We start from the raw sequence: 21,955 nt of genomic DNA on the forward strand, positions 1-21,955 counted from the left end.
TGGAAATGCTAGGGATTGAACCTGGGGACTCCATCATCATCATCATCATCATCATCATCATCATCATCCTCAATTATTTATATGCCGCCCATCTGACTGGGTTGCTTCAACCAATCTGGGAGGCTTCCAACAAATCAAAACATCAAATATAAAAAAACTTCCCTAAACAGGGTTGCCTTCAGATGTCTTCTAAAAGCCAGGTAGTTGTTTATATCCTTGGCATCTGACAGAAGGTCCTTAGAGCTGGACTTCAGTGTCTGGGCTGAACGGTGGGGGTGGAGATACTCCTTCAGGTATATAGGGCCGAAGTCGTTTAGGGCTTTAAAGGTCAGCACCAACCCTTTGAATTGTGCCCGGGGGGAAATGTTCTGCTACATTTCCGGGAAGTTATAGCATTTGTGTGAGGCTTGTACAATGCCAGCAACAGTTTCTTGGTTGAAGCAAACAACTGCTGAACTCTAATCCTGGGTAAGCCCTGTCCCTTGGAGGATAAAGTGCCCATCATTAAGTACAGGCTACTGGTACCAATTATCCTAACCTTTAAATGCCACATCTCTAGGGCCAAAATAAAGTGTTAGAACAGAACACCTCTAATGCCTGGCAGAGAATGAGTCACGTCCCAACAATTAATCCTTGAGTTTAAGGCAACAAATGAAACTGAGTTGCTTGCTATTTGAATGGCTTTCATCTGGAAAGCATGATTTATGTGTGTGGCTATATATATATAATTGAGGGTCCTTTCGATATCAAACCTAGTGCCACTGAATATTATTTTTTGTTTATCTCTCTACATCCAAAGGCTTTTGTTTCAGCAATCCCATAAGAGATCAGTACCATGGTCTCCATATTGCAGATAAAAGTAAAGGCAAAGGGACCCCTGACCATTAGGCCCAGTCGTGACCGACTCTGGGGTTGCGGCGCTCATCTCGCTTTATTGACCAAGGGAGCCGGCGTCCAGCTTCCAGGTCATGTCGCCAGCATGACTACGCCGCTTCTGGCGAACCAGAACAGCGCACGGAAACGCCTTTACCTTCCCGCCAGAGTGGTACCTATTTATCTACTTGCACTTTGATGTGCTTTCGAACTGCTAGGTTGGCAGGAGATATTGCAGATAGAGAAGTCATTATTTTGCCAACCTCAGTTGCCCTACATTGTGGGACAAGTGAGGAAGAGCCCCCGCTGGATCAGGCCCATCAGGTCCATCAGGTCCAGCATCCTTTTCTCTTGGGGTCCACTCAGATGCCTGTGGGAAACTTTTAAGCAGGACCAGAGCACAAGAGCACTCTCCCTTCCTGGGTCTTCCAGCACTTGGCAACTTTAAGCATTACTGCTGCCTGTGACTGCAGAGGCAGAGCATAGCCATTATGAATAGTAGCCATTGACAGACTTATCCTCCATGAAATTGTCCAGTCCTCTTCTAAAGCCAAGCACATTGGTAGCCATCACTGACTGCTGTAGGAGCAAGTTCCATAGTTTAACTGTGCACTCTTGTGTAGCTGAAAATGTCCTGATTTGCAACTGAGTCAGACCATGGAGAAACAGGAGAACATTATACAGTGGTACCTTGGGTTAAGAACTTAATTCGTTCCGGAGGTCCGTTCTTAACCTGAAACTGTTCTTAACCTGAAGCATCACTTTAGCTAATGGGGCCTCCTGCTGCCGCTGCGCCGCCGCTGCACGATTTCTGTTCTCATCCTGAAGCAAAGTTCTTTTTCCCCCCTTCACAATAATATTTATTATTTTCCATACAAAAACATAACAAAAAAGAAAAAGTTGACAATAATGAAGGAAAAAGAATGAAAAAGAAAAAAAGAATTTTTTTTATAAAACATACAATACAACAAATCATCACTTGGCTAACACTTAATTAATTAATTAAGATCCATCTTCATAAACATATTATTTGGCTTCCTCAAATCTCTTCCACCTGAATTTCTTAGTAATTATATATAGCAGTTTCCAATATCATTTCATAAATCATATCATAATCATATTTCCTTACTTTTCTTTTCGTACATTTTCTTATTTATATATTTAATCCCAATTTAATCCTAGGCCTAATTGATTCTTTCAAGTGATTACATACCTTTAATATTCTGAAGCAAAGTTCTTAACCCGAGGTACTATTTCTGGGTTAGCAGAGTCTGTAACCTGAAGCGTATGTAACCGGAAGCATATGTAACCCAAGGTACCACTGTATTGTCAAATAATAATAAACTAAGAATAATCTGTCCCTACTGTTATGACGGAATTAACAATAGTTGCTGTCTTTTTTTTTTTTAGTCAGCTAAGCTTGTCTTTCCTGTACAAATGGGGAATTCTTCTAAAATGAAGTTCCTAATTATTATTGTCATGTTTGAGACAAATGTGGTTCCTTGCTTACAAAATGATACATTCCACCTCCTCTTTTTGAATGCAACAGTTGTTGTACTAATATTGACACACTAATGAAGACCTGCAACAGAAAAGCAAATAAAATAAAAAAGATAGTTTCCCCCCTGACATTTGCAATATGAGAGTTGAAATTTCCAAAGGTTGTAAATGAGTCATCATTATCTCTTTCTGCTGAATCTTCAACCTCACCGAACTCCCAAAAGATCTAGGGAAAGTTGAGGCTAAAGGTTCTTTTGCACACCAAATCATTAACAACATTAACAATTAGAAAGCAACGGTAGGCAACAGCCAATGTCACTTCCATGAGCGAGGGGAAATAAAATAAAAATTAGATCTGCTCATTTTCTTTCAATTACATTCCTTTCAGTCAGCTATGCACCTGCAGGGATAAAACAAGAAAAGTGGCTGTTTTAAAAGTTGCAAATTTGAAAAATCAGGCACTGAGAAAACCCAGCATCACCCTTCCCAAGAGTGAATCTGTCAGTTTGGGTTTCTCTCAGTTTCTCACTTTTCGAATCTTATATTCAGTTATTCACATTTCCACATCCATCTGCCATGTTGCTTTTCAGATGTGGTGGTATGCTGGTGTGGCTTGGAGAAAACAACCTCAGGGGCCACATGTGGACGCCTGTCAGGCCCAGTGTGGCCTTTGGTCTGGAGGTTCATCGCTCTTGAGGTAAATGCGATGCATAGTTGTCAGGTGTGTACGCTGGTTAAAAACGATAGTAATAATAAAAGGGAATTTTTGTACCAAGGTGACCCAACTTACCCACCATGGAATAATTCATTATCTGCATAAATTATGCAGGCAAGCACCATTCCCTCTACAGTGGTACCTCGGGTTAAGTACTTAATTCGTTCCGGAGGTCTGTTCTTAACCTGAAACTGTTCTTAACTTGAAGCACCACTTTAGCTAATGGGGCCTCCTGCTGCTGCCGTGCTGCCACTGCACAATTTCTGTTCTCAACCTGAAGCAAAGTTCTTAACCTGAAGCACTATTTCTGGGTTAGCGGAGTCTGTAACCTGAAGCATATGTAACCTAAAGCGTATGTAAGCTAAGGTACCACTGTATTTCTTATGTTCAGGTTGTGAGTGCTCTTTATGTAGCCAAAATAGCACTGCCCCCGTGCACATCCAGAAGTACAAAATAACTTTAGGAACACCTCCTGCCCCACCATACCTCCAGGGAGAACTGAGCGGGCCCAGTGGCCTCCGATTACTGACTAACTGTTGGTGGGGTGAACCATGGAAGAGGGAATGCAATTGAGAAGCTGGACAATGGCACTCGGTACTGGAACACTCTGCTACTGCAGGTCTCACGATCCTTCTGCTGTCTTTTTCTCTTCCCTTTGCATATTTTTTTTAAAGCATTTTTAAATAATTCATCCTGGGTTCGCTAATTGGTGAGTGACACATGGCAGGCACAGGAGGAGGAGCCTGATGACAAGGTATCTTTCATGAGCCCCTTGAAGATCTTTGGATGCCAACAAGGCCTTTGCAGCTACTTACTTACTTACTTACTTACTTACTTACTTACTTACTTACTTTATTTATTTTGATTAGCCAGCCACCTTACTGGTTAGATTTATTTTTTAAATGTTGTTTTGCTTTAACATTGCACACTGCCCTGATATTATATGCCACGATGGTACAGAAATACTTTTGTAAATATCTTGTGCCATCAGTTCTGACTGCCTCCTTAAAAAGAAGAAGTATTGATCCGTTTGTTTTCAAGAACGCAATGAATATAAAGAAACAATAATTAAGCTGGTATACCCTTCATTCCACTCCTTCTCCCCTCCCCTGTTCTCAGGTGTCAAGATTTCTCATGACCTGCTTGTCTGAATGTTCATATTATTATGGCATTATCCTATATTTGTCTTAGAAGAGCCACCCATAACTGTCCCATAATAGAATAAAATAGTGCTATTGTTCAACAAATTAATAGGGATCCTACACCCCCTTCACTACATAGGCATGTGCTCTCCCATCTCTGCATTTAGATATACATTTTAAAATATTGAGGCAAAGTTTGACCTTTGCATTACAGCCTCCTTAAAATATTTGCCAGGAAATCGATTCCTAAAAAAAGGAAAACCTGCAACCCTCCAACAAGGGCCATTTCAAACAAAATGATGAATCAGATGCCTTTTAAACAAATAACACTCGTTCTGCCAACAGTGTGGAAGTATGAAATCCTTTCACATTATTTCATTCATCTGCAAAATTAAACTAATGCCTATCAATTGTGGGGCTGAAACAAAGGAACACATGAAAACAAACTTTAAAATTTTAATCCTTTCTGGCCGACTTAAATTTGATTTATATTGGACTAAATTGTGCTTGTGAGTTTATAATATCCTGCTTCTGTGTGAGCTCAAGGTCAGTAGGTGACCATTTTACAAGACCAGGACTGTTGCATTTTATATGTATAGAAGGATCATGGTTCCAGCTTCAGTCTCCAGCATCTCCTGTTAGGAATGCCTGAAACCCCAGAGAGCTGCGGCCAATCTGTGTAGATAATACTGAGCTGGGTGGACCAATGGTCTGACTTAGCTTAAGGCAAACTCCTATGTATGACATAGAGCTAAAATATTGTAAACATGGGTAGAAAGCCGTAATGAAAGGCTGTCCCTTGTGGGAACAGAGACTGGCAAATTAAGAGAATCTATTCAGAGGGCAATTCATCACTAATCTTTGAGACACAATCCACAGAATGTAGTAATACAGTGGTACCTCGGAAGTCGAATGGAATCCATTCCGGAAGTCTGTTTGACTTCCAAATTGTTCGGAAAGTTCCTGCAGCCAATCGGAAGCCGCGGAAGTCACATCAGATGTTTGGCTTCCGAAAAACGTTTGCAAACTGGAACACTCACTTCCGGGTTTGCGGAATTCGGGAGCCAAAATGTTTGAGATCCAAGGTACGATTGTAGTGGCAGAACCGTGAACGGCCAATAATGGCAAGCAAAGCATAATACAGTGGTACCTCAGGTTACATACGCTTCAGGTTACATACACTTCAGGTTACATACGCTTCAGGTTACAGACTCCTCTAACCCAGAAATATTACCTCGGGTTAAGAACTTTGCTTCAGGATGAGAACAGAAATCGTGCAGCGGCGCGGCAGCAGCAAGAGGCCCCATTAGCTAAAGTGGTGCTTCAGGTTAAGAACATTGATGGCAGAAAGTGAGGAGGAATTAAAGAACCTTTTAATGAGGGTGAAAGAGGAGAGTGCAAAATATGGTTTGAAGCTCAACATCAAAAAAAACAAAGATCATGGCCACTGGTCCCATCACCTCCTGGCAAATAGAAGGGGAAGAAATGGAGGCAGTGAGAGATTTTACTTTCTTGGGCTACATGATCACTGCAGATGGTGACAGCAGCCACAAAATTAAAAGACGCCTGCAAAGGTCCGTATAGTTAAAGCTATGGTTTTCCCAGTAGTGATGTATGGAAGTGAGAGCTGGACCATAAAGAAGGCTGATCGCCGAAGAATTGATGCTTTTGAATTATGGTGCTGGAGGAGACTCTTGAGAGTCCAGTGGACTGCAAGAAGATCGAACCTCTCCATTCTTAAGGAAATCAGCCCTGAGTGCTCACTGGAAGGACAGGTTGTGAAGCTGAGGCTCCAATACTTTGGCCACCTCATGAGAAGAGAAGACTCCCTGGAAAAGTCCCTGATGTTGGGAAAGATGGAGGGCACAAGGAGAAGGGGACGACAGAGGATGAGATGGATGGTTTGGTTGACCAAACTGCGGGAGGCAGTGGAAGACAGGAGTACCTGGTGTGCTCTGGTCCATGGGGTCACGAAGAGTCAGACACGGCTAAACAACTAAACAACAACAACAACAGTAAGAAAGGGAGAAGAGAGGAACAAATAGTATATTAAGGAAACTTGTTAATTATTTCACTGTGCTGCCCTGAATACAACACATAATGACACCGTTGAATTCCTGTCATGTGATGCTCAAGTCAAGCAGGCTTCACACGTTGCTGATGTTTCTCTGCCACAAGTTCCACATTGCTTCTGCATCCAGTCCAGTTCTTGATTTCTGAACCGCTCTTGTCAAAAAATACTCCTGTTGCAGGACTTAAGACTTTACCAGTGCTGTGTAGAAAATAAATTATGCATCACCACATTGATATGAGATACTTTCTCCCCTCAGCCGAAAATTGATGTTGAAGCGTGTGGATAATCTTAGTTGCAATTATTCAGAAGTAACTGGACGGAATACTGAAGGCAAAGGAAAAGTCAGTAGGACCACATACAACATCGCCATCTGGCGATCAGAATAGCATACCATGCATTCCTTTTTAAACGTAAGCAAAACAAATACAGCACTCTTAAAACACATGGGGAGTATGTTTGTTGTTCTGCTTGCAATTTAATCTTATATCCAAGAGTCACATGACTCTGTAAACCTAAGCTAAGACTTAGTACAATCTCATTCAGCCTCTTCTTCCAATTCTGAAATGGTGGTGCTGAAAGAACTGTATTGTTATGAGTTTGTGAGTGCCAGACTCCCCTGTGTTTGGAGTTCCAGGGTGCCATGCACTGAACCCCTGGATTCAGCAAATGTTGAAAAATAAAACAGGACAGTTTCCTGATGAGGAAATTGCCTTAGGTAATGGGCCATTAGGAGAAAAAAGAAGGTGATGAGCCATTAGGAAAGCCAAAGAGAGGGGGCTCTGAGCTAGATGGCATCGGGGAGGGGCCCCTCCCTCAACTCAGAGTTAGAAGACAAAGGCAGAGTTTTTTGGGGGCCTCTGTTAAAGGAGGCAAACTGGAGAGAAGGTCAGAGCATGATAGCTGGTTTCTGTTTAAATCCTAGGCTGCAGCCTAGGAAAAACAAGACCCTCTTGGAGTGTCAATGCTGGGAATCCCTCCATCATAGACTCAGGTTATGTACATAAATCATATATCATAAAGACACCACTGTCTCTGCTGTGCCTCATTTCCAAAAGGAAACTCAGACCCTGGGTAAGCAGCTGAAACCCCTGGAATCTCGCACCGCTCGGAGATTGGGGTGGCAGGTAGCAGCACTATTTATGCATCTAAGAAGTTACTCTGGTCTAGGTCCTTCTCGGGTTTTATTGTCCCTCTATTGAGCCACAGCTGTGCAGCATAAACAAGAAGTCAGTTGCAAAACTTTCTCTTTTACATAGGGTTGCTAGGTTAGAAGCATTCTGGGCCTGAGGCCTGGGGGCAGCCCCTGGTGATTGTCTCAGGGGCAAGCCCTGGAGACAGATATTAGAAAGGAGTGAAGGAGGGCAGATCCCACCCACCCCTCCCCAGTGTCTATGTTATAATTTGCAGGCAGCTCCTGGCCAGCTGAAGCTTTGGAAGCTGCCTGTGCAGTCTTCTTAATTATTTTGTTTATTAAAGGTACTCTTGACCACAGGGAGATTCAAGCCCTGCACATGCCACCTGGAGAAGGCAAGGCAAACCTGGAGACTTCAGGTCAGATCTAAAGATCTGGAAACCCTACTTCCATGAAATCTAACCTTGATCTTCTCCAGGATATCTTCCCTATAGTCACAAGACTGGACTTTGAATAGCAACACTAGAGCTGTGTGAAAACTCAGGGCCAGTTCAAGCAGTACATTTTTTTGGACTCGCTTTTTGGTGGAGGGTTTTGTGATGAGATATCATCAGGGTGGTCTGGATTTTAATTTTGGACCTGAGCCCAGAATGCTTTCGGCTTGGCCTTTAGCCCAGGAACCAGACCCTACCCTGTCAGCTGTGAACAGGCAATTTGGCAGCAACCTCAAAACCATTTACTTCAGAGTAGTACAAGGGGATGACTTTAGCGGTAAACAAAACTACTACAGTACTAATAAATGGTCCCAGAATTCAGTTTTAGGAATTCACAAATCTCTCTGTCTAATGAGAGGCCAACAAAATAATAATAAAAGTATCTACATCTGAACATATTTATTAAATTTCAATGAAATAAATTATTAGCCTATTCATGAAGTTGATGTCCTGTCTTTCCTTTAAGGTGCTCAATGCAGCATACATGTCTCTCTCCTTATTTCCATGTAATCCTCTCAACGACCCTGTGAGGTAGACTAGGTTGAGAGAAAGTAACTGGTTTAGTGGTTTCAGGGCTAAGTGAGAGGCACCTCTAACAAATTAGAAGGAAAAAGAGAAATTATATGTCCTGCATTAGTCACACACTAAAACATCTTCATGTTTCCCCTCCAAATGTGACAGAAATGGCCATATAACTATCACCAACAATATTTAACTGTTGGATGAAAAGAACCAAACTGAGGCATGATAGGGTTGAAGAAGCTTAATGGTAGGGCCACTCTTGCATAGCTGTCAAGTGTCCCTTATTTGAAGGGACAGTCCCTTATTCCAGCGCCATGTCCCGCTGCTGTCCCTTATTGATGGATGTCCCTTAAATGTCCCTTAAATGATGTCCCTTAAATTTCAAAGGAAGCAACCCCTCTCCCTCCCTCCCTCCCTGCCAGCCAGGGAGGAGGGAGGCTCCAACTGTGTTGCTTGGCTCTGTTGCTCACCCAATAAGAAGTCTAAGAACGACTGGGGGGTGGAGCTTGCATGCCTTGTGTATGGCTAGTTAATGCAAGCTGAGGGGGTTTTTGAATACTGGACGCCATTTTGTTGCACGTGCTGCTGCAAACTTTGCAGTGCAAAGCCAGGTCGGGAAGCCATCTTAAGTTGAGGCTGCATAGGCCTTGTGATGCATGTGATTCAGATTCTATTCAGTTGAACCTCTGGTTACAAAGTTGGTTGGACAGTGTTCTCGAAGCTACCAGCATGAGTTTGATCAGACTGCAGGAGGACAGGAAGACTGGAGTGCCTGGAACAGGTGAGGCTGCAGGTCCCTTATTTTGGCTGCTGGTCCCTTATTTTCAAGGCTGCTGGTCGCTTATTTTCAAATCTGTAAGTTGACAGCTATGCTCTTGGTGGCTTAAATTTCTAATACAGTGGTACCTCGGGTTAAGTACTTAATTTGTTCCGGAGGTCCGTTCTTAACCTGAAACTGTTCTTAACCTGAAGCACCACTTTAGCTAATGAGGCCTCCTGCTGCCGCTGCGCTGCCGGAGCACGATTTCTGTTCTCATCCTGAAGCAAAGTTCTTAACCTGAGGCACTATTTCTGGGTTAGCGGAGTCTGTAACCTGAAGCGTATGTAACCTGAAGTGTATGTAAGCCGAGGTACCACTGTAGTGGTTTTATGTTGGCATTTTATCCTGCTTTGGCTGTGATTTGACTTTATATTATGCTCTTGTAGTAATGATTGTTATTTATTATTTTGACGTTGTAAGCCACTTTGAGAAGCTCAGCAGAAGAGTAGCTAATAAGAAACTTCGATAATTCCTAATACGTAATGGCCAGGTTCCAGGAATTTACTCTTATCATCTGATGGAGAGAAAACAAACCCTTTAGGTAGCTAGGTTCTGGTGACCCTCAGTTGAAATTCTGCACTAAAACTGGTTCTTAGATTGTTCCAACAGTCAGAGTGCCCTTGACATATAAATATATAGCCCAAGGACATTGTATATATTCCTTTAGAAAAGAGACTACCAAGGTCTAGGAAATTGCTCTGCTCTTTAGCAGAAGGCTAGTTACGCAAATAACTTAATAACCCACTTCACATTTTCACAGAGAAGTCCACTTCATAGGGTAGCCATTTATAGTTTACCAAAAAAAGAAGTAGTTTTGCGTCACTTTACCAAAAATAAAATAAAATTGCATCACCAAAAAAAAAGGAGAGCAATTTTCACAATATTTGCATATGGTAATTTATACATGTAGGTGCAAATGTCGAAATAATTACGATAATTTAAAAGGTAGGTGACTTCTGTGCCTCTTCACATACCCTCCAACATTTTCCCAATGAAAATAGGGAGGTCCCATTCCATAATGATAATTTTACTATTTATACCCTGCACATCTTACTGTGTTGCCCCAGCCTCTTTTGGCACCTTCCAACTTATATAAAAAACATAATAAAACATTAATTTTTTTTAAAAAAACCTTCCCTATACAAGAGTGCCTTCAGATGGCTTGGGGGTCGGATAACTCCATACCGTCCAGCATTTCTCCACTGAAAATAGAGACATCCTAAGGAAAAGCAGGACATTCCGGCATCAAATCAGAAACTGGGATGGCTTCTCTAAATCAGGGATGTCCCTGGAAATTGGTACACTTGTAGGGTCTGTGTTCATTGCTGACTGGATGCTGTCAGCTATTGATGGGCAACCTGAAGGCTCATGCTCACCCTTTTAATGGTTTCTTATACGTTAACCAGATTTTGGCTGGAAAACCCTAAAAAATAGGGAGACCTTCAGAATAGAGAACTGTTGTCTGTAGACACAATAGGTTACATGGGCACCATTACAAAGCGGGGGAAGCAGTGCTATTTTTCTAGAAAAAGAGGTGCCGGAACTCACCATGAATGCCTCCCTTGGTCTCTCATAATGGAAATTGCGCCCACCTGAGAGGTGCCGGAACTGAGTTCTGGCTGGAAACAAATCCTGATGGGGAGAAGTGTGGAGGTTTCAGCAGAGCCAAAAATTTCAACAAGATTGTAAAAAGCCCACTCCTGAATATATTAGGGGGAGGGGGGAAGTGTTAAGATTCCTGCTCCTTGTTTGCAGTCATGAGATTATCTATCACATGACGGTGTATGTTTTCATTCCACAGTGTGGGAAGTGATGGAGACAGGATGTTTTGTGTTACTGTGTTCCATGAAGTGGGACTATTCTATTCTATTCTATTCTATTCTATTCTATTCTATTCTATTCTATTCTATTCTATTCTATTTGTCTATTCTAGTCTATTCTATTCTCTTTTGCTGTCTGATGAGAAAGAGGAAGGAGCTAAGGCAGAATGCTCTGAGTGTATAATATGTAAATAAACATAGATTAGCCAAAATGGTGAGCTGCTGAGTTCTGTTACGCAAACTGCGAATGTTCTGCGGATCCCTAAGTGTGCTAATGCTTTTTGGCATCAGTTGCTGTGATGTTCGGGCAGAAGAAAGCTTTTGAAGCTCCCGAACGATCGACCAGGAGGGAGATAACATGCCAGTCGGGCATGTGTCTCTACCAGGGTCCTACACGAGAGTAGGACGCTCCTAACAGGAAGCAGTATATTTTAAGAGCATTTGTTTTGGATACTGTACTTCAATATAGCATAAAACAAGAACAATTCTGGTTCAGCAGTTGTTGTATTGTTGAAGTATGCTGCTGCCAGCAAGGAAACAGGCCAGTGTAACTATCCCTCACAACAGTTTTTTTGAAATTGAACGAGTGAGCTGAAAAAATATATGGATGCTCCTGAGATGTAATCCTATCTGGTCTAAGACTGCATACACACCATACATTTAAAGTGTGCTGCTTCCGCAAATAATTGTGGGAACTGTCCACAGAACTACAATTCCCAGAATTCTTTAAAAGCTGCAGTTCCCACAATTCTTTGGTGGAAGTCATATGCTTTAAATGTATGGTTTGTATAGCAGGCTAAGACATGTTGGGTAAGGTGGGGGTAATTGGATGGCCACCACACCCCCCTTGCTATCTCTAAATTGTGCCCCTAATGAATTCAAAACCCCCGCAAAACCGTAATATATCAGAGCTCTGATGAGCTGTAGGCTGGCTGTTGCCAAATGTCTCTTTAAAAAGAAAGAAGAGGGAAGGAGACATATTTCTTATCCTAAAGGATTTTCTGCGTACCTGATTATCATCACCAATATAACTTCGTATTCTGACATTTCCCTTGTTGTTTATGTTGAAACTTTGATCAGGCTAGCCTGGCTTTAACATAACACAGATTTGTCAAGAGTACCACTAGGAGACAAATGATTGTTCCCAGTTATTTTTCTTCATATGGGAACCCATTGTAAGCCTAATAATTTACATGTGTATTATAAATATTAACAATGTCAAAACAAGCACGAGAGCAGCAGTTACTGGCCTGCTAGTAACACACATGGCAAAATGTCTGATTTATAGATAAAGTGGAAAACCAGGGGGGGAACTCCCCTTCTGAAAACTTGGCTTTAAGCCCTCTGTACCCTCATGGACAAATGATTTCCTTTTGCATTCAGTTTGGATATAATATTTTTACATGCCATCTGAATCACTGAGCAGTAAGAGACTCCAGGAGTTCCACCGCTTACTCAGTTTCCTCAGGATGAAAGTTAGTGAAGACTGTGGTGCCTTTAGCATATATGGTTTTATTTCCACATATATGCAACCTGCCACAGCTGGAGTCAGACTTAATTATCTCCTGTCAGTGGAGAAACAGCTGAACTGCCGCTCCTGTCCCCAGAAGTGCTTTGGGCTCCAACTTTCATCATGACTGGAAATAATAGGAGCTGTACTCCAAAATGTCAAGAAGGCAACAGGTTGGGGGAAAGCTAATCTATATAAAGTCTTATGAAAAAAATAAATAAATCCAAAATAAACCTTTTATCTTTATCTGGATAATTTTATTAAGTCTACTTATTTTCAGAGTTTACTTTTCTTGCTATCTTTAATGAATAGCTTATACCATTTTATGTAAACAGTTTAGAAATTTTTATTTTATTTTATAAAGCAGCACATAAATCTTGCTAAATAGTAATAATAATAAATTCAATGGCAAGCCATCATTTTAAACTGTGGGCTGCCTTGACTGCGCTGCTCAAAATCTGGTAAATCCATCAATAAATGTTTTGCTCCACGTTGTGAAATGTTTCTGCTCTTGTTTATTGTCGATTTTCGGCATCTGCGTCTGCACAGACGCGATTTCCGGCGCTATGGAAGTGAGTCCCCGTGCTGCGCTGCACTGGTTTAGTGCAGCGCACAAGTGGGTGACTCGATTTAGGGGTGGCTTGTGGGCCGGTCAAACGACATCCGCAGGCCGCTTCTGGCCCATGGGTCTTAGGTTGCTGACCCCTGGCTTAAAACATCCAAATGCCCTGGGCCAGTTCTGCAACTAACATGTAGCTCCCAACAAACCCATGTTCACCACCACAAATTCAGTCCTGAGAAACATGTTTACACAGACCTTGTTAAAATAAAAATCTTCCTGAGAGATTAAAACGGAAAAACAGTATCTAATTCCGCAGATGCCTTTCCTTTTAGGCTCTCCTACCACCCACTTAAGCAGAAAAGGAATGCATTATTAATGGTAACACCACATAAATTAAAATAAGACAGTTAACATAAAGTGTTACCACATCTGTAATCTCTAAAATGCCGCGAAATATTTTCCAGTAAACAAAAGCAGGGGGAAGGAGATGACGGCACTTTGCGGAGCTTTCATTGGCGAACGCTGAACATTCTGGAAGAAACCAAATGTACACAGAGTGTGTGTTTGTGAGACAACTAAGTGAATAATGAACTGTACAACCTCCTAGCCAACATTTCGTTATATGGGAATTCTATTTGCAGATTGATACATGGGGAGGAATCTCTTACTTTGGGAATATCACGTTATCAGTTTGAGGGGTCAGTCTGGATCACACACGTAGTCCCTTCCAAATCTGTGACCCTGTGTGTCTGGGATTATAATTTACGAGATGAAACATGCTGAACAAGTCAGACTAGTTCTAGGAAATGGCTTCAGTTGGGAAGGGTGCATGGCATTCAATTGACCCAATAAAATTAGAACGTCCCATTTTTTATATTTTTTTTGCATGATAGCATGGCGCCCAAAACATATGTTTTGGGGCATTGCAATCTCACACAGTGCCTCCAAACACACTTTTTTGGCACTGTGCTGTCATGTAAGAGCACAGTCCTGAGAAAAATGTGTCTTCTGGGGTCACATTGTCACATGGGTCATGTGACTTGCATGGAAGCATGGCCCCGTAAGATGCGCATCCTGGTTTTTCACCACCACATGCTGGTGGGTATGAGAGTGCTGTTGTGCTCCAGTTCTGCTTCTGGGCTTCCCATAAGCATCTAGTTAGTCCCAGGAATGAAGAGGATACAGAACGAAATGAGCCACTAGTCAAATGCAGTGGGGTTCTTCTTATGCTCAGATGGAGAAATTCAGCTGCTATGTCCCCAAACGCTTTAGTCTTTTCTTGTAGGAAAAGTACTCCAATACTCGGATCATTTTGGTTGCTATTTACTGCACCTTTCCAGTGATACAGCTTCCTTTTTGAGATGGGGTAACTAAAACAATACACAAATACCAAGGTGTGTCGGTGGATTGTGATGGCCACAGTTTTTATTTGCAGTCCCTGTCTGTGCGGCTGTGGGCTAAACCACAGAGCCTAGGGCTTGCAGATCGGAAGGTTGGCAGTTTGAATCCCCACAACGGGGTGAGCTCCCGTTGCTTGGTCCCTGCTCCTGCCCTGCCAACCTAGCAGTTTGAAAGCACGTCAAAGTGCAAGTAGATAAATAGGTACCGCTCCGGCGGGAAGGTAAACGGCGTTTGCGTGCGCTGCTCTTGTTCACCAGAAGTGGCTTAGTCATGATGGCCACATGACCCGGAAAGCTGTCTGCGGACAAATGCCAGCTCCCTCGGCCAGTAAAGCAAGATGAGCGCCGCAACCCCAGAGTTGTCCACGAATGGACTTACAGTCAAGGGTCCCTTTACCTTTACCTATCCTAATAATCTCTGGCATCAAATTTGGCTGTGCAGTAACTTCTGCTGCATGCTGAGTAGATGTTTCACACCGAGCACAGCTCCATATCCCTTTTTTGGTTACTCACTGCTTATTCAGACTCCTGTACAGCAAAGAACATCTGTGAAGTAGGAACAAAGTTATCAAAATTTCCTTTATGCTCAGCTCCAGAATCTTTACTTACAGTGCCACCTTAAGATTTAAGATGGTAAAACAGCTGCAGTCTGAGGGGGAAATATCGCACAGAGTGCCCGCCATGCTTGCTGCTTTCAAATGAAATTAGATCTGATATATAATGCAACTGTTATGGCAGTATTGAGATAACTGCACTGATGCAAAATATTTCAATATGCTGCTGTTATGGCACATAAATCTTGATGTCAATGTATCTGTTCACCTGGAGTTAAGCTTAGCAAGCTTTAGGCACCAGGCAAAAATTGTTCTGTTTTCCCCATGCTTTAAACGATTTTCAAGTGTGCCTATTCAGAAGCTTGCTGTTGCTGGAAAATTGTGTTTTTCATTTAACTATTTTTCATTGCACTTTAAATTTATGCTCTAATAGCCTTTAAAATGTTTTATTGAAAGGCAGGATATTTTTAAATAAATATACTAATAGATGAATTTGTGTAGGTGCTTCTGCTCGGTTAGTGCTGACCCGTGGCAGGGCCTTTTCAGTGGTGGCTCCCTGGTTGTGGAATGTCCTTGCTAGTGAGGTGTCCGTGTCTCCATCATTCTTAACTCTCAGGAGGAATTTGAAAACATTCCCGTTTACCCAGCCATTGGGTGGCTGAAGAATACTGTTTCTGGCAACTTCAAAATCAGTGGATATGCTTTTAACTGTATTTTTTTTAGAATGATTTAATTTGTTTTTAAATGTTTTGCTTTGTTGTTGTTTATTTTTCCATCTGTTTGCTGCCCTGGGCCTTTTAGGGAGGAATGGTGGGATATCAATTCAAGTAACCACAACAACAGCAATGTAGGTTGACCATGAGAAATGAGGAACAATGAGAAATGAGGAACCTCAGGCAGGGGGTGCTAAGTGTGGCCCTCTAGAGATCTCTGTCCAGACCGTATGATTCTCCCCAGGCCATGCCCCCTCACCAGCCCTGTTTTGCAACCGCAGGTGTTTTGGTTTGGCTGGAACGTGCCCTTAAATTGTGATAATGCTTACCTGGATGGAGGATGAAGAGATGGTGTATGGATGTAGAAACCTCTGACTTTTGCAGGGCTGGAATGTAGCCTCGCGATGGGGTGAGCTCCCGTTGCTCGGTCCCTGCTCCTGCCAACCTAGCAGTTTGAAAGCACATCAAAGTGCAAGTAGATAAATAGGTACCACTCTGGCGGGAAGGTAAACAGCATTTCCGTGTGCTGCTCTGGTTCGCCAGAAGCAGCTTAGTCATGCTAGCCACATGACCCAGAAGCTGTACGCCGGCTCCCTCGGCCAATAAAGCGAGATGAGCGCCGCAACCCCAGAGTCGGTCACGACTGGACCTAATGGTCAGGGGTCCCTTTACCTTTAAGAATCTCATCTGTTGCTGGTGGGTGCATTATCATTTCAGCATGTAAATTATCAGCTCAAACAGAGCTAATATGATATCACATCCTATCTCAACACCTTCTTAATTTGGACGGCGGTGCCTGTGCCAGCATTTTAACAATTCCAGGAAGAGTTATAAAACATATTCACTAGTTCATAACTGTACAGAAATTCATGCAGAAAATGCTATGATGAATAACAGGGCCCACAGGCATGTCAAGCTACACATTGGCCTGGATTTATATTTAGCTTAAATTACCAAGATCCGGGGCTCTGGAGTGGTGGGGCTATTCCAGTTGGAATCAATAAATCTTTCCTAACGTAGGTTCGCAAACATATAAATCATGTGTGCTGCACTCATTCTGAACTGGATCGGGCAACCCGATCTTACTCCGTCTTGAAATGAATAAGAGCTTGCAGAATTTGCAGGTGGTTAAAAATGAGAGCAAGCAAAACAAACTACATTGCAACTTCTTCTTCTGCCTAACTCTAATTCTTCCCAAAATAAGTGCTGCTGCTGCTGCTGTCGTTGTTCTTAATTAAATTTGTTTATTGCTCTCCATCCAAAGATCGCAGGATGGTTCGCAACGTAAAAATACAAAAACGAGAACACAAAATACATAACAAAACGAAACCGAAGCCCTCCCCTCCCACAAACACCTTTTAAGATTGTTAATCAGCCAAAGGCCTAGTTGTAGAGAAACGTTTACGCCTGGCACATAAAGTAGCAAAACAAGTGACTGCATAGCATAATACTCCATGGAGAATGGGCCTATCTATAAACCATGACGGCTAAATTGTTCAGAGGCCACAGAATACCAGCTGCAAGCAGTCAAGGGCTTTGGGAGGAACAGCATCTTCATATCTGTAGGAAATGAACAAACATGCCAATTCTTACATTCCTTCTCTTCTTGTCCACTTATTTCCCACTAGAGAGTGCTATGAAAGCCCTTCTTTCCCTTGAGTTGTTAAGATTGTCTGGACAGAGGAACTGATGGCGAATGCATCAATCATGGGTAGGCAAACTAAGGCCCGGGGGCAGGATCCAGCCCAATTGCCTTCTAAATTTGGCTCATGGACGGTCCAGGAATCAGCGTGCTTTTACCTGAGTAGAATATGTGCTTTTATTTAAAATGCATCTCTGGGTTATTTGTGGGGCATAGGAATTCGTTCATTTTTCTTCTTCAAAATATAGTCCCGCCCCCCACAAGGTCTGAGGGACATTGGACTGGCCCCCCCCTGCTGAAAAAGTTTGCTGACCCCTGGTCTTAATCATCCTAGCACTTATCAGTTCTTAATAGTACTTTTCATAGGGAGTTTGGCTGATTGCTTTCAGTAGTGGACCTTCTACATCAGTTCCAAAGAGGACAGTACTGCCCCGGGGGAGGGGGGGTGGGATTACATAGGTGGGTGCGAAGAAGCAAGTGGGGAGCAACTGGAGGCGTAAACAACTGTCAGACTTTGAAAAGCTGGTATCACTGGATCAAGTCCATCAGTGCTGTTGAATTAATTAAACTAAATAGTTTTAACTGGGTTTTGAATAAATGGAATACTGGGAGTCAGTCCGACAGGGCCAAGGCAGGAAACCAGGCAAGGACAGGTACAGGATCTCTGGCAGGATCTAGCATACAGCAGTGTTGCTCCCGCAACCTGGGCCGGGGTCTGACAGCCTTTTATCTTTGTTGGGGTAGCGGCCGGTCCTGATACCCCGGTGACTGACCTCCCTGTTTTGCCCGAAGGTGAGCACTCCTTCTGCGAGTACTCAGGTCTCTCTTTCTCTCAGACCTTAGTCTCTGCAGCTCAGGCGACGTAATGGAGCAGCTGTACGTAATGGCCCAGCTGAAGGCAATGATATAATCCCCACATCTGGAGCCAGAGCAGGCTCAGGCCCCTGACTTGGCCCAGCTGGTGCTTGTTGCAGGGGAACCTGTGCAGACTGGGACTCTTCAGGATCAGGTCCCAGACTTGGTTCAGATGATGCCTGAGGCAAAGGATCCGGTGCAGACTGAGTCTCCTCTGGTTCCGAGTCTGAGCCCAAGTCCCAGGCCATCACACTACCTACCTACCTCCTGCCTTTCAATCAAATGATTTCCAAGGAGTCAGGAACGTTATCCATCCTTTTGTTTCTCTGAAGTATGGAAAGGTCATTGTGCCCTGCCTCTCAGCTCTGTGGCCCGGGAGCCAGTTCTGGCACATAACAGGGAATCAAACTTCCTGTGGTTGCTTGTTCTACGGCCAACGACAGCCCATGGGGAACATTTGCTAACCAAATATGTTGTGGGCACCATACACACAGCACAATCAAGCACACATCGAAACCCATTCTATCAGCTGTAATGAAATGCTTTCAAGCCTAAATCTGGCAGGGTGGCAGTGGTGAGGGCCTGTATGCCTACAGGTGACACACTGGTGACCTCTGTTTTAAAACACTTTGTTTATCTGTTGCATTTATATCCACCTTGTTCTACAAGGAGCGCAAGGTGGTGTAAATCTTGTCATTTCACCCCCCACAACAACCCTGTGAGGTAGGATAGGCTGGGAGGCAGGGACTGACCCAAGGTCACCTAGTGGGTTTCATGGCCAAGTGGGGATTTGAACCCAGGTCCTCGTCTAACCACTACACCACTCTGGCAAAGCATATATTATTATGCTTTAGGAAAGATGGAAGAGCTCTGCAAATGGCACACTGCTGTTGCTGTTATATTTGTGAATGGCAGCAGTTCCTTGTGATGTGCTGCAAACTGGCTTCAAAGCCTTGTGATGTATTATTCCAAACTGGCTTCAAAGCCGTTCTAGGCTTCAAAAGTGGTTTCTGAAATAGCAGAGAAATAAAACCAAGCTCCTCACCCTGATTCAGCCCTGCACATTTCTGAGGCAGGGTCCAAAGTAGTAAAATAGCAAGAAACGTAGTATCCCATGAAGGGATAGATTTGACTATGGGAGGTCTTAAGAGAAATGGCTGTGCTACTGCATTTGTGCTCAGCTTTGCTCTGAAGGCTCTGAAGTTTCAAGAGATTAATAGTACAAAGTCTGGAATACCTCCAAGTCAACCAACTTCTGACTGGTTTACATCACGCCCCGTTCATGAGCACAGCGTGATCCTGTGGAACGAAGTCAGCCATGAAGTAGGTTAATCAGTAAAGGAGTAGGGCTCCAAACCGGGATTTTATGCTAACCTCACAAATCGGAATTTGGTGTCGAAGCTTCTCTCTGCTGGGTACCTATTTGAAAATAACAGTTTGAATCAGGCGTGACTCCCCTTATAATAATAACTGTAAACAACAGCACAATAACAGCGGAAGGAGGTGCTTTTATTCCGACGGGAAGCGAAGAGACCCTCTGAGCAAATTGCTGAAATAGTGCAAACAGTAACAGCTCAATTTTTTGAAAGTGAGCTGAATGAGGTTTAAATGAACTTTTATGTCTGGCCATTACAGCAACTGTGTACTGTATATCAATCAAGGCAAAAACTTTAGGAAAATAATATGTACGGTAAAGGAAACATGAGGGAATGTGGTGCTTCCTGTAGTCTTATGCTGTTATAGTTTGTAGAAGATAATCCCAAGCAGGGCTGGGTAAATTTGTCAGTTTTGGTTTCCTCTCAGTTTCTTGCTTTTCAGATCTCCACTTTTCCATGAAGTTGTTACAGAGGCACTGTGGATGGAGCCTTGTGAGAGGGGCAGGCACATGGATAAAATATAGACAGCAGGGCTGGCCCATCCGTGAGGCAAGGTGAGGCAACTGCCTCAGGGGGCAGGACCCATAGGGGTAGCAGGTCTGGCCTCTAAGGAATGCATCATCTGCTACTACTGCCACTGCTGTGGTGGCAGCGAGAGCTGTGGCATGCTCCTTGGAGGCTGGGTTTTCCATCTCCTTGAGAGCCCCTCCCCGCATAGCACCTTGCCTTGTTTACACTGCAGTACGGAAAGTCCGAACTGTGACATTTTGCCCAGATGCACTATGTCAGTTTGTTCTGCAGGACGCTGTTTTTAAGAAGTGAAAAATGGGTTGCTTGTTTATTTAGGAAATTTCTGTACAGTGGTACCTTGGGTTACATACGCTTCAGGTTACATACGCTTCAGGTTACAGACTCCACTAACCCAAAAATAGTGCTTCAGTTTAAGAACTTTACTTCAGGATGAGAACAGAAATCGTGCTCCGGCGGCGCGGCAGCAGCAGGAGGCCCCATTAGCTAAAGTGGTGCTTCAGGTTAAGAACAGCTTCAGGTTAAGAACGGACCTCTGGAACGAATTAAGTACTTAACCCAAGGTACTACTGTACTTCTCTTCATAGAATCCATCCCAGACTGGTTCGCAAATTAAGCTAAAATTACAATAGCGGCAAAATAATCCCGCGGCAGAGTAAGAAAGAACAAACGCCTTTCCACTGCCTCATTTTGGGGCCATTCAATTAACTGAAATGCATGTGAGAATAACAACATCTTAACCTGAAACCTAAATGGTTACAAGCTGGGTACCAGACAACTGGGGTTTTATGGATGAAAATGTCCTCTCCCTAGTTTTCAACCACTTAACCGCAAATGACGGCAGCGTTGTGGAAGATCTCAACACCTGAGAAGATTGGTATTGGAGAAGGCTGTCCATATGGTACCTAGGTCCCAAGCCAGGAAGGATAGTTTAAAAGCAGCCCCTTGAAACTGAACTCAGAAGCAAATTGATAACTGGTGTAGCTTTCCCAAGACCGTCAAGATATGGAAACCGTGCACCATCCCAGGTAATACCCTGGCTGTGGTATTTTGAAGTACAGTGGTACCTCGCAAGACGAATGCCTCGCAAGACAAAAAACTCGCTAGACGAAAGGGTTTTTTGTTTTTTGAGCTGCTTCGCAAGACAATTTTCCCTATGGGCTTGCTTCGCAAGACGGAAACGTCTTGCAAGTTTGTTTCCTTTTTCTTAACACTGTTAATACAGTTGCGACTTGACTTCGAGGAGCAACTCATAGAACGCGGTGTGGTAGCCTTTTTTGAGGTTTTTAAAGACCTGGTGATTTTTGAAGCTTTTCCAAAAGCTTCCCGACACCATGCTTCGCAAGACAAAAAAAATCACAAGACGACAAAACTCGCGGAACGAATTAATTTCGTCTTGCGAGGCACCACTGTACTGTAATCGAAGCTTCCGAAGCATCTTCAAGATTGAACCCAGACAATTTTAGTTAATCTTAAATATATTTAGTGGAAACAAGCCAGCTTCAAAGCACAGTTTATGAAGCTAGCTTGTTTTTGCTAACAATAGCTAAATTTAACCATAGTTTAGTGTATGGACAACACACCATGAAGAAAATTCTGGTCTCTTCCTGCGGCTGCATTGAAAGATGAGAGGGGAAGGGAGAGCAAGGGAGGTTCACATGCTAAACACAGCCACCCACATTACAAGCATACATGTATGTTAACTTCCTCAAAGGAAGAAACA

Source organism: Podarcis muralis, chromosome 12, assembly GCF_964188315.1.
Source record: "Podarcis muralis chromosome 12, rPodMur119.hap1.1, whole genome shotgun sequence".
Classification (NCBI taxonomy): Eukaryota; Metazoa; Chordata; class Lepidosauria; order Squamata; family Lacertidae; genus Podarcis; species Podarcis muralis.